Source organism: Trachurus japonicus, chromosome 22 (genome assembly GCF_045865225.1).
Source record: "Trachurus japonicus isolate A0001 chromosome 22, Traja_1.0".
Classification (NCBI taxonomy): domain Eukaryota; kingdom Metazoa; phylum Chordata; class Actinopteri; order Carangiformes; family Carangidae; genus Trachurus; species Trachurus japonicus.
In genome coordinates this window covers 11414401-11428686 of record NC_140928.1, presented here as the reverse complement: position 1 = coordinate 11428686, position 14286 = coordinate 11414401, and the positions used below count along the sequence as shown (strand labels likewise).

Below are 14286 nucleotides of genomic sequence, written 5' to 3'. Positions count from 1 at the left end.
CCGTTCACCCATGAAAAATGATCTTTGTCACAGCAGACATTGTGACATAGCAGGAAAAGGGCACCTGTATTTTTTTTCAGTATCTGCTGTGGAAAAGGTCTGTTGATCTCAGTGGGTGAGGAGGGGAAAATCAGCTTGGATGTGGGCTCCTTTGGTTTCTCATTCGTTTTCTCGGCCCCAGTACAGACGGTGGCAAGTTATCTTCCATGTTGATGTCCTGGGTGTGTTCACATGGAGGATCTCCTCAGGTACATCAACCTCCACTGGTGCAGGATTGGGGAGGGATGTATAAGTTGTTACAGTCTCATCTTCATCTGCAGGCTCCACCACAGGGTTCTCCTTGCCCCGTTGGTTCGGTGATAATTGCTTGGGGAGCCTGGTTGAGTTTCATGAAGAACTCTTGGTTAATTGCAAGCTGAGTGTGATACTGAGATCTCAGCTCCTCCACTTCTCTCTGCAGGAACATTTCCTTTTCAGTGGCGTTTTGTTGCAGAAGTCTGAACTCCTCTGCCATCTTTTGTCCGAGAGCTTCATGCTCAGTCCTCATATTTTGCTCTTTTGATGCACTATGAGCTTTGATTTCCTTTTGTAGCTCATGCTCAAGGTTCTCAGTCTGTTGTCTGGCAGTGAGGGTTTCTGCATACCTTTTTGTGACTTCATGGTATGAATTCCTCAGTTGCTTCACTTCTTCTAGGACAGCCCTGTTTTTTTCTTTCTCCACCTGGAGCTCCACCGGGAACTTCTCTTGGCTGATTAAATGTGTCACTTGAAACTCCTTATAGTCTACTTGGAGGAGCTTCTTCTTCCTCTTCTTGATGGTGTTTGGCACCTGAGAAGCCATCTTTGTGGCCATCTTGTGTCTTTCTGACAGTTGACGTACATCTCTTTCAGTCTTTTTTGCCTTGTCAACTGCTGTTTGGTGTTTTCCAACTCTTGGCAAAGTTGAATCCTCCAGGTTTGTTCTCGAAAGAAGTCTATGATCTAACTCTATTGAACCGATGCTATTACATTGACATTTTATTTTCTGTATGGGTCATTCAGTGTGTAGGGTGAACATTTTAGGCGTAGTAAGCCCACAAGAAGATGGCTCCATGTAATTTATTTGTGGTTGTTTCTTGACTGGGTCCCATGGGCCAGGGCCCGGTCACCAGATTCCCACCAGCAGACTCCAGGTCGGGCTCCTGGAGGACGCACCAGTACTTCACCCTAATCCAGACGCGTTGACACAGACTTGTAGATTTTCTTTCATTTTGTGGTGATTGAATGGCTCTAAGTCTGGCCTCTCTCCCCTCCCCTAACCCTAACCAATTTACCTTGGTAGACCACAGGGAGTGATACCTCAGATAACACATCTCTGTGGACCAGTGAGAAACACAAACCCCTCCAGCATGTTAAAGTGGCCATTCATGGAGCATCAGATCTTTATCATACTCATCAAACAATTCAGTGACTCTTGCTCTGTGGATGGGGGCATTATCATAGTGCTCTCTTTGACTTGTTACTCATCTTTTCGGGGGAAGTATTATAATAAGTTGGACTTATGTGATCCTTGAGTAAAACCGAAGACATAATCAAAATAATTATTTTTAAATGGGAACATGCAGTTGTGTAAAAACACATTGAGACCCAGTAGCTTCCCCCACATTGCAGCTGTATTACTGCATGTTGGCTGTTCTGTTTCCAGTTGTGGTTGTGAGCTACAGATCCTCAGCTCAGGAGCTTTGGCTTTCACGCTCTAACCACCATCACCTCAGGGCCCATTCACAGCAATGATCATCTCTGCTTAAGACTTCAATAGACATTCATCTCCTCATTCACCACACACACTCACATATGCACACACACACACATGCGCACACCTGACGCCTGGAAGATTTGTTTTGTGTGGGTGAGAATATCTTCACGTACACCAGCTGAGAAGCATGTCTGTGAGTTCATACATACTCTATGTATTGTCTATGTGTGTTTGTATGTGTGTGTGTCTGTGTGTGTGTGTTTGTATGTGTGTGCCAGGATGAAATGGCTTTGACTGCATTTTCCACACAGCAGATAAGGATCAGAGGCGCCCTGATAGTAGGAATTAGCAGGGAACCCATTGATCTCTAATGGACCGCTACAAGCAGTCTGAGAGCCCATCAGTGTATCCAAGGAAACACGACCCCATGCACACATACACAGGCACGCACATATACACACACACTTGCACAAAGCAAATAAGACAGACACACTCACTTGTGTTATAAATGCAAGAAAAGCTACTGCTGGTGTTAGGTTACATGGCCAAAACGCCCCCAGAATCAATGATGAAGGCTTAATTACGGAGGGTGAGAGAGGAGACTATTTGTGTGTATGTGTGTGTGTGTTTGTGCGTGAGTGTGTAGATATGTGTTTTAGTGTATGTACTCATGCACCAATATTTTTTTGCAGCAGAAAAGAGACAGACAGAGAGAGCTAGTGTTTCAAGGCTGAAAGTTTAAGTGAAACTGGAAGGTCAGTGGACTAGATTGCCTGGTCGTCCCCATCCTTTGCTATAAGACAGGGTACAGAAAATCAAATTACCCTTTTCTCTCTCTCACACACACACACACACACAGTCATGCCCAAGCCCACAGTAAAGAGACGGTGAAAGATGGCCTCCCAAACGTCTTGATATTGTGTCTCTTGTCTTTCATTGCAGATGAAATGAATGTATCCCTCCTGCCTCTCTGCTCCTCGCCGCTCCTCGCTTCCTCTTGTTTTCTGGCCTACTGGGCACATCTATTACCTTCTGATGAATGACACTGAGAATCGTATCTGTGCTTACTACTCTCACTGTACATTGTCAGCAATTCATCCTGCATCTGAAGCCTCAGGGTCGTATGATCCGCTTCAATAGGACTCTGTTAATCTCTGCAGGACCAATTAAAAAAGCTTTATTGCCGAGTCTTTTCATGGGAACATTGCATTCAGTGTCGATGGGTTCTGGTTAGTGCAAATGGTCGGAGAAGAAACAAACTCAGACGGTCTTCGATTTTCCGTGAAGTTAATGTTATGAAATGTCTGGGAAGAGAACAGCTTTTTTTTAAGTGGACCTTCAGTTTTACATTTAATTTGATTTTCTGTTTTATCTCATTATCTATTAGTGATGGTTTTTATCTGTGAACAGAAACACTATTTAATTTGAAGGAATAATGTATTTTTGGGAAATAACCTTATTCTCTTTCTTGTCAAAAGCTGGATAAAAAGCTTGATACCACTCCAAAGTCTGTCTGGAGTATGTCGCCTCTGCCAGCGGGTGGTTAGCATAGCTTAGCATGAACACTGGAAATAGAGCACATCATGGAATAATTGTGATTTTTATGCTTTTCTACACCATTCAAACCAACAAACAAGCCATTATTACTATAATTAGTGAGCTTGAGGGATGCTGGCGGGTGGATTTTAGGCAGGATACTAGATATTAAAACAGCAGCAACCAACCATCAGACTGAACAATTAATCAACACCAAATCATTGCTATAATTAAATTAATGTAAAGTTGAAAATTCAACGCTTCTCATATATAACAATCTGATGCTTTTCTTAAATACAATATCACATTACAGAAGATCAGATCATGATTTTTACTTTCTTATATGATTTTACACCCGCTTTTGTCTCATTTTACCTAAGGGAACTGGCTGCTTTCTCTTTTGAAATGTTAACATCCATGTGTATTACGTCAGCGTGTTATAATAGCTGTTGAAACCTCTGGTAGGGGACTAAATGCTTGGATTCCCAGCTGAACCTCTAAGTGCTACTTTTCAATTCGAACTCCACTTTCCACTTCTTCTTCACTTCTTTCTAAAATTACATTGACATGACATTGTGATAACCCAATACTACAAAAGAAAAGGCTAATTATGAGTGTTTAAGCTCCTTTTGTAATTAGCTAAGTTGGAGTTTCTTACATTTCATCCTCAGAAGTTTCTTTCTTACTCCCCTGACACAAGTGGAAGCAGCTGAACCAAGATGAACCCAAGATGATCTTCACAGGCTACTTTCAGCCTTGGATCTCACAGTCTCTCTTTTGCACCGAGGCTGAATTAACTGCAGAAATTAGTGTAGAAAATGGCTCTGATTCTGCAGGATAATTAAAGGATAATTACATTTTATTATAACCTGGATCGTATTTGTGCGGTAGTAAGACATCTGTACTCAACAACGCAGCAGCAATGTAAAAGGTTTCTCTACCGCTTGAATAATTTCTATTAATGCTGGACAATTTCACCACTGATTATTTTAGAAATGCAAACAAAATATTTCATTAAGTGTTGTAGACATCTCAGCCACAGATTGTTTTCCACTTCTCACAGCTACTATAATCAATACTTTTACATTAACAGTGGGTTGAAGGACTCCGAATAGTCCCTCTTAGTGTTGAATTGAAGACCTCGTTTTTCCCTTGAACTCTGCAGAACATTTTTCATCTCATTGTTTGACTTTTCTCGCCCAGATACTGTTTTTTTTGTTTGTTTGTTTGTTTTTACTCTAACTGCACGTTGCCAAAGTTAACAACTACCTTGTGTGAGCATTTAGCAGCTACTGTATGCCGGACACTTCCCTCAGGAGACGGTGGAGACCAAAAACAGAGTTAAAAAAAAAAAAAGAGTATTGGATTTGCATCCTTAAGTTGTTTAGGGGCATGGCTATAACTCAATGTCTTCTGGAAGTGTGATATAAGCAACTATTTAACAAAACCTCACAGTTTACTGTCACAAACACAGCCTTTCCCTACCTAATCATTGCATTATTGTTAAGGTGAAACAATGAGGGAAGGACATTTTCAAAAGCGTTGATTGAACATAGGTCTGAGAGGTTACCTGTAATACAGTTTGTTGGATAATGTTGCAGGAGGTTTTGTATGCTTGCGCAACATAGGATTATTACTGATATCTCAGGTGCTTACTGGAAGTGGCTTAAATAATGTGGCACAACATTTGCTCTGCTTCTTGTCTGAGCTCATGACCTTTTGTGTTTTCTCTCCCCATCTATTTTCTCATCTCAGCAGTGACATAACTTTCAGAACGGCAGGCCAAAGGTAAGAAAATAATGGCACAAATTGCTGTAAATCATAATAATTCTTGTGGGTTTGCTTCTGGTGGCACATAGTCATGTTGTTGTTGTTATTATTATCATTATTATTATCATTATCATCAAAACACTCTGGGTAAGTCTTTAATGTTGAGGTGTTTAGATGAATATTTTTAACTTCAGTAACCGTGTGCTCATATATTCTCTCTACAAGCTTTATAGGTAACTTGGGTCATTGTCTGTACGTCTCTGTTCTTTATTACACTGGGATTCATGTAGCAAAGATATCCTAATTAATCTCAGTCATATCCTTAAGTTATTACATGTCACTCAACCTCAGGATGACTTACAGCCACCCTGAGCAACTCTCTTTGACTCTGCTGGGCTTTGATCATCATCACTTCCCATCCATCTGCTCCTTGATCTACACCTCTCTCACTCACCCACTCTCTTTCTTTCATTTTTCAGTCTTTTGCCACCACTTTTTTTTTCTCTGCGAGTGCTGGCTTAATTGAACGCGGCAGTTGTCTCCTTTTAATTTCAGAGCTTGCTAATGTCATTAATAATGTATGGATATTCTAATTAGAATCTGCCCCAGTCGCTTTACAGTGTAAACACTATTGATCATCTGTTAATTAAGTTTTAAATATAATTGACGGGACGTGGAATCTGAGGCAAATGTGAACATTCTCATCAAGCTTTTCCCATGCAAGCGTTCAATGCTCAAAATTTTACACTAATTTAAAACACTGCTGATCCATTCTTGTCGGTCCAAGCGCACGCAACACCCTGCATTAATACAGAGAGCATGCATGACAAAATAGTCCTGATCGTTTATTCAGCTGTACATGCATGCCACCATACATATAATTTTCTCAATAATGTAGATGCAGGCAAATTTACACGTTTATTCATGAGAGCTACGAAGCTTTTAAAACAAGCTCGCTGTCGTCCATAACAGCTGGTCTCCAAACACTGAAGGATTAGTCCCTGATGCTACAAGAAAATCAGATCCATCTTACAACACACATATACAGGGACACAAAATGCTGCAAAATGCACTCCCACACACAGATGCAAACATCAACAAACATGCAAACAAGTGAAAATGCATGGAATATGTAAAAATGTTCACACATGCAGTATGTGCAAAATGTACATTGATGCAAATGTGTCACATGCTAGAAGCAGAGGCAGTTAGAGGCACAAACAGCTGAGAGGGAATAGGCGTTGCCGGGATTTGGGGGCAGAGCCCGCTGCATACCAAACAGGCAGGTACAGATGGCAACCTCAGGGCTAAACACACCCCAAGGGCCTGTCTGTATGTGTGTGTATCTGTGTGTGTGTGTGTGCTGTAGGAGCAGCATGTGGTGGGAAAAAGAGGAAAAGGTCAAGGTCTTTTTTCAGCCGCTAACAGCCACTCCCTCTACCTTGTATCCCCCTCTGTCTTTATCTTCATTCTTGCTCGCAAACAAGTCACTTTCTCTCTCTTTGAAAGGAGTGCATGTGGAATTTCTGTTCTCAAGCAGACATAAATAGAGCCCTAATGTGGCTTTGCATCAGACTGACATAGCTATAGCGAACACACACCATCTCTGAGTGGATTTTTTGGGGAGGGTTTTGTTAGGATCCAACAATGAGCCGTTGATTTTTGCTCTGATGCTGTCTAATATCCAAAATAATCTATACAAACCAGCGGAAATTCTCATATTCCATAAATACTGTAACAAAAAATGTTTACTTTTTTTTTCATGGAAAACTGAGTTAAAACTGAATCAATTATCCAGATTTGCTGCTTTATTGTCATGTAATCTGCTAATTCTATAAACACATGCTAATTACAGCGCTGTTAATAAGTACAACAAAAACCCAAATAGACCAGTGTTAGTGCTGCCTTTTCTGAGAATCCACCTCGTGTCTCGGCTCAGGACTGGGGAGACTCAAATGTACGACTGAGAGATTCTTTCCAATGTTCAGAAGAGATCACCTTTATTCAGACTCAGCAGACAAAAGCAGGCAAGCACAAACAGGAGGTGAAGTCAGGGCGTGAGACACCGGTTCAGCAACAAGCCAACAAAAAACAGGCCATCAAGGCTGGAGAGACACAGCAGGGAAAGCACAACAGACAGTCTGACAAAGAATAGGCGAAAATTGAAATATACCGTATATTTATAAACAGTACATATATGCTGGGAAGTGATTGGGAGATGAGGAGCAGTGACTGGGGTTTTCTGCAGTGCAACAGGAAGGGACAAACTTGTTCGAAAACAAAGGTTGACACAGTATATGCCTTATTAACATCAATAAACAATTAATATTCAACCTGTATTTACCACATTTATTTATTCATTTATTGAAGTTTTATCTGCTCAATACAACTCCCTTGGAAATGATTTGTCATGAGAAGTAGACAATAAGTGACAGTTTTGTTGTTGGGTTTTTATTGCATTGCAAGAGCAGAACTAAAGACAAATAATTAGATTTAGCCTTGAGTGAAGTGCTTAAATGAAAAGATTAAAATCCCAGCACAGACAGAAAGGTGTGTTTTTTTTAGTTGTAGCTGACTCCAATACCCCACTCCACACTAATGAGAATGATAAAAGCCAAGCTCATGCCATCCGAACAGGTGCAACAAGGCTAACAGGAGAGTCTAGGAGGTGTCAATTAAGTACAGTCTGAATACAAAGAATACTGAGAACTTTTATAATTAGCTAAACATAACTAAAGTTGCCTGTCTGGGTTTACTGACGTGAAAGACCTTTTAACTATAGCAGAACAGTAAGAATTGCAGTTTCAGCAAACCTCAAAACTCCAAGGTGTCACCAAGGTAAGAAAAAAAAACATCTTTTACTGTGGAACACACCGTGTGGAATTTAGTAACGTATTCAGGTCACACTTTCATCGCAGGCTCTTGTCACAGTATCTTGTGCACATAAAAAAACAGTTGCATTTTGGGAAACACACTGTCACTTTGTTGCTGCCAGTTAGCATAGCATGGAGACAGGCAACAACCAGCATGTCTCTCTCCAGCAGTAGGCCTACTGACTTTCTGGTCACTGGTCCTGGCTAGAAAATAACCATGTCTATTTGGACATTGTTTTGTTTTTTTGTATGGCTTCCTTTGTTATTATTATTCATCCTTCCTTTGGATGGAGTCGGGCTAGCTAGGTTTACTTTTGTTTCCAATCTTTATAAGCTAAGCTCACCGGGCCCAGTTACGTAGCCTATTATAGTAGGAGACAGTTGCATCAGTTAGGTGTGGACAGAGAAGCCAATATCTTTGTGCTTTCCTTTTTTTTTGACAAAGTAATTGTGAAAATACTCTGATATAGGAAAAAAAAAAATTTCATCCGTTTAATTATCTGTACCTTTATGGATACATACAAATCCCTGGTATCAATCTTCCAATAAAATAAAGTAAGTAAGTAAGTGAATACCCCAGCTGCTGTTTTGCTTATAGACTGCTGGATATGCAAATTCAGTCTGACTCTGGTCCCCATTGAAAGACCTGCCCGGTATCTGTTGTTACAATGACCTTGCAGATGTGAAGCACGTCTCTAATGACCTGTTTCTGTGTTGCTCTGGAATCCATCACTTCCTGATACGTGCCACTTGTCTCTGTCTACACTCTCTCTTAACCTGAGATTCGCTGCAGACATCCATAAATATAAGTCTAAACTATCCACGAGAGGCCATTTCCACACAGCCATTTCTTAATATGTGTTTAATGAATGTATGTCTCCTCTAAAGGTTGAACCTGAGAGTTGTTGAGTTCAGAACCTGGTGTTAGTTGCACAGAGAGAGCGCACTGTATTACTGTCTGACGGTGAGTTCCTGCACTCACTGTGTTCTTCATGAGACCTGACTTCTTAAATCTTGTAGCTACTGTACCTCTCAAATTATACCCTTCTTTTCTGCAGATGAGTTAAGACCACTGCAAGAGGACAAGGAGAACAGTTCTGATATGTCTCTTTCTTGAAAGATGTTGCATCTACAGTGCAGTCTTCCTTTTTATTCTGAGGTTATAGGGTTCAAGTACTAAATAAGTGAATGGACCAGATGGTTTGTTTTGAAAGTACTGATGCCACAGTTCAACAACAGGCATTGTTCGGCACTTGCGAACGCCCACTGATGTATTATGTTCATTTTGTACAACAAGGCAGTTAAATGTCACTGATTATTCCTTTAAGAGAGCTGCAGCCTTGGGCACTGGAGACATCAAAGCGCTCAGAACAAGCTAGTGATCTGTTGCATGCTTATTTGAGGACCACACAGACACTTCTGTCGTCTAGTTTGAATCTTTTCTTACCACAAAATTCTGCCAAAGGATAAAGTGAAAGTTGGCCTTGGTTGAATTAGTGACTTTACCAGTGCCTCTACTCTTATTTGTTATTATATGTTATACAGTATATAGGTTTCAAAGTTGTAAAGCTTTTAAATTGGTAATAGATCACTCATCAATGGCTTATAGGATAGCAATAGACCATTCTTAATTACATGTGTTTAGTCGCTATTTTCCCTTGCTAAATGTATCAAATGTTAGTGTGAAACTATATGACGCTGGGATGGCACATGATATTGATCTTCAGCTCCCCTGCTTACCTGCTTGGATGAAGGGACACAGTTAGAAACTAGCTTAAGTACAAAATACAGAACAGAACTAGGTGGAGACCAAAAGCTGAGCTAAAAGAGAGTAGATTTTGATTGTAGACACAAGATGAGATTTGCTCTGATGTTGCTCTGTAGCCTAACTACTAAATATAGGATAATAATATATGGGTTGCTAAGCAATAATACTAATCAAGGACTGCATCTCTCCAGGCACTGACTACAAACAAATGAAACTGCAGACTTGATAACATTTTCTTTCTTTATTTATTTATTTATCTTGCTGAGGAAAAACGGAGAAATACTGTGTTATTTATAAAAGGTTTGCTCACTTTCTAAGAAGCCATCATGTTAGCATTCATAATAATCCATTGATTAAATATTGTTGAGGTTTCTCACATTGTAAGAAATAATTAAAGCGAATTAAAGTGTTTGAAAAAAGAGTTATGTGAAGATTTCTTTCACAACATGGCAAAATGAATATAATTTTAATGAATGGTTTTATCACCTTTTGACAAATGAATAAACAATCAGGATTAGTTTTCTCATAGAAGAGACTAAATTTACACATGACAGTGAGAGAAGTACAGGTGAGAGACAATGACGTTAACAGACTGAATTGCTGATGTTGTTGTTCACGCTGACTCACTGTCTCGACTCAGAGCCATAGTTGATGTTACTGGTAACACCTGTGCTTTTCCTACCATGGCAAAAATGTCTGCTATGAAAAACGTCATTTAGTTACAACTTACGAAGCCTTTACAGAGTATCATTAGTGCTTCTCCATAGACATGTGACAATTAAAGCAAATTCCACTCTTGTATTTATGCTCAACAAGAGCAGATCAGAGGCATCATTCAACCTGTTGTTGTGTTCATTCTTCCTGTCCTTCTTGTTTTACCTCTGAAGGGCTCATTTTGTATAAACTGCAGCATGTGCAGACACAGACACTGTGCTCATTCATAAGTCTGGCTCGTTGGGTGACAAACTCATCATTGGTAAAGGCAGCTAAAAAAACATTGTGATGCCAGTTGTGCACAGATAACAACTTTCCACTTCTCACAGTTTTACATGATGGCTCGTTAGGCAAGGCAAGGCAATTTTATTTGTATAGTCCGTTTTTAAAAAGAGTTTGTCTCAAAGGGTTTTACATGGCATCATACCAACATCCTCTGCCCTTAGACCCTCACATCGACTGAGGAAAAACTACCGGAAACCCTTTTAACAGTAGTTAGTTAGTAGTATGCAGTTTAACCGATGAGCATGTTTTATATACTGCTGAGCAGCATTCTAGTGTGTGTGTGTGTGTGTGTGTGTGATTTTAATTAGTGCAGTCATTTCATCACTTCAGTTTTATTCAATGGATGTTTGTTTTTGTTTTTTCGATTTTTCTTATTCAACCTTAAAGTGAACTCAGATGATGTTCGCTCAGATTTTGAATGTGTGTTTTTCATTTTGGATGTTGTTTTGATAGGTGAAGATGTTGCGTATCTTTAAATGTGCATTGGAGGCACCTTTGGATTTAATGCATTGTAACTCAAGCTGATTTTTGAGACGTTACTCACTTTAATATTGCCTCGTCTATCTTCTTTATCATTATCATTGTTATTAATTATCATTACAATGTTTGTTTTATTCCCAATAAATAATCATATAAGGTAATGATGTTCTAAGTCTTTTCAAGTGGAGATTAGTATTTAAAGGGATATGTACACCTAACAGTTTGGTTGTTGGGCAAATTAATTAATTTGTTAAATTCACAGTTTATTAGGATCTTGGAGGTGAAAACCCATCAAAAATGTTCAAAATAACACCACATAACATCCTTAATTAGAACCATTTGCACCATTAATTATTCAATTCATGTGCCAGTCATGAGATGATCTTCAAACGCTGCCATAACAAATAATTTTTTATTTTGATTTTAATGTTTAGTTGTTACTGTTTTCAATGGTAATGTATTTTGGTTTTTGTTTTATTCAAAATAAATCTTGCATATAATCAATTAGATATACTGTAATATATTACAGTCCATTTCTTTACAGTGTTAATTTATCGTCCCTTAAAATGTAATTAGACCATCTTAATTACACCATTATTGAAGGTTATTCAGTGGTAAACAAGGAGAGTATTAAATCCAAATGAAAAACAGGATTTACTAGAACATGTTTCACTCAATCCATAAACACTCCTGTCTTCTTATAACCAGTTAGAAAGAGCTGGAGCTCACCTGCTGTTTTGTTGCCCACCAGTAGGAGGTGCTGGTGTTGTGGTAATAATAAAGTGCACCTGAGCTATTCCACTGCCCTCTCCCCTGACACATGTAATAGAGGGTAATGAATGCTGATAAGGCCTTTCTCAGAAATCCATAGACTCAAATTCGCCCACGTTATCTGGCCAGTAAATCTTAATTTCTTAGCTCTTCTCCCTCATTACTCCCACATCACAGACACCAGTAAGTCATCACAACGTCTGGGTCTGTCAGTTTGTGTTGATTCGGAAAAGTTGCTGGTGTTGCATGTGTGTCTTTTCAGCATGCATGTGTGTGTATGTGTATGTGTGTGTGTGTGTGTGTGTGTGTGTGTGTGTGTGTGTAGCCGCTCAGTGAGTGTTATCCTTTGTGCGAGGAGCAGGGCTGTTGGAGGGGCTGGGACCGTGCAAGTTGCTGAGTTGCATGGGAAAAAAGAGGGTGGCGTGCTGTGTTTGTGGACTCAGACAAGCGTGGGGCAAAGCAGGTTCGACAGGAGACATCATAGACAGAAAAACAACAAGATTAGGAATCGCCCCTCCTATTCTGTACCCGCTCCCCCCTTACCCTCCAGCAGCCAGCTGTCCATGAACCCATGTCTTTCCTTCACCCCGCTCTTTCTCTCCACCTCTATTCCCCTCTTTTTCCCCCCACTGCTCACTCCGTTTCTCTCCAGCCCTCCACTTTTGTTCTCTTCCCTCCATTTCTATCTCACAGACCAATTACCCAGCAAATTCACTATCTACTCTGCTTTCACAGACCTTTCTTAATTCATTTTTACGTCATCACAGCCCCACTTTACCTCGTATTTATTTGGCGTTTTCTCAAACAGATGGTTTACTGGTTATGCAACACATTTATCCATGTAAGCGTGAATATGTCAGAAGTGCTCTGCACATGTTGGGGCTGAATTCAACATTCTCCCTCTCAAAGGAATCACACTGATCCTCTTTGTAGAGAAGGCAATGTGGAATTTTTATCAGGTGCAAGCAGAATCTGCTGCTGTTGTCAGTCCAGCGAGCCATAGGCATTTCATTTCTTTTTGATGAGGATTTTTTTTATTTGAAGGATAATACAAAACAAATATGTGATATCACCCACACCAAACCTTCCATGAATACTGAGAAGAGGTCACAGGGTGAATACAAATTACCAAAAGAGTCGCTTGTAAGCTAATATTTTTCCCATTATATTTGGATTGAGACTGAGAGCATCCTAAGTTTCAGAGAAAGTGCTGGTGTGGAGAGAGTTCATTTAAAAAAAGCTCCTTCACCCTTTTATTAGTCTCCATTATGAGCTTGGTTTACAGGTTCCCCGGTAACCTCTGGTGACCTGTGAATTTCTCAGAGTTTGTTTGTTGCAATATCCACGAGATTGTGAAGTGCAAAGAGCCGACTGTTCTGGGGCTTTCAATCACATCACGTGACCCGCAACAGCAGATGGAGTTTGTCCAGTTCTCAGTATTGATGTTCAAATTTCTTTTTGTTCTTTCCTGATCTCTTTGAAGACTTCCCGTCCATTTTGCTGTCCATAGTTTATACCTGAAGCAGCAGCTGAAGGAGAAAATCTATACTTCCACGACAACTTGCCATAATGAAGTTAAATGATTTTCTCATCAGCAAAAAGTCAACACAAAAGTTTTTCATATTTGTCTGCAAGATAATAAGTTAGAGCCAGGAATGCATCAGAATCACATCAGTCTTTTTTCTTTTAGCAAAGAAAATATAGAGACAACAAATTGTGTGGAGATTGTCTCAGATCCCAGGAAGTAGAACCACTCCAAATTTTAATTTAAAATCTGATAACTTTAATTAATTTGGTTCTCAGCCATAATTTAAAACTGTTTGTTTTGTTTTTTGTTTTTCCAGCCGAAAATCCTCTGTGATGCCAAATAAATTAAATAATAATGAAATTATTCATGGGGGTTGCTAATCAAGGAAATCTTTCTCTTTAAAGGATTTTTTAAAAATGCTAAAATGTGTGCCCGGTCACATCTTAATTACCTTGAGGTGTCCTTCCTACATCCTGCCCTCTCCCCCTCACTGGCTAATGACCTTTCATTCTGACAGACAGACAGATGACTCCATTTTACCCCCTCCGTGCAGGTGTCAAAAGGATGATAAAAGAGACGAAAGAAAGATGCAATGAAGAGATGTGGAGCTTCGCAGGATTTGACAGAACACTGTTGGAGAAGAGCGGAGCCAAGAGGATGGATGGATAAGCAAAAAAGTAGACAGGAAGCATAGCAGTGTTTGTTTGTCAGCCTGGACTGGCCTCAATAGCCTCTTTCACACACAAGAAAAACAACCTATGCCAGATTAACTTGTCTCCTCTCACCACTGGGAGATGAGAGCAGACAACTGGACAGGTGTAACTGA

The 14286-nt window shown here is 39.9% G+C and overlaps 1 pseudogene; it reads right to left on the bottom strand.

Annotated features, from left to right (window-relative positions):
* Positions 1–310: 310 nt before the first annotated feature.
* LOC146963573 (uncharacterized) lies at positions 311–12497 on the bottom strand (annotated as a pseudogene).
* Between the last annotated feature and the right edge of the window lie 1789 nt (positions 12498–14286).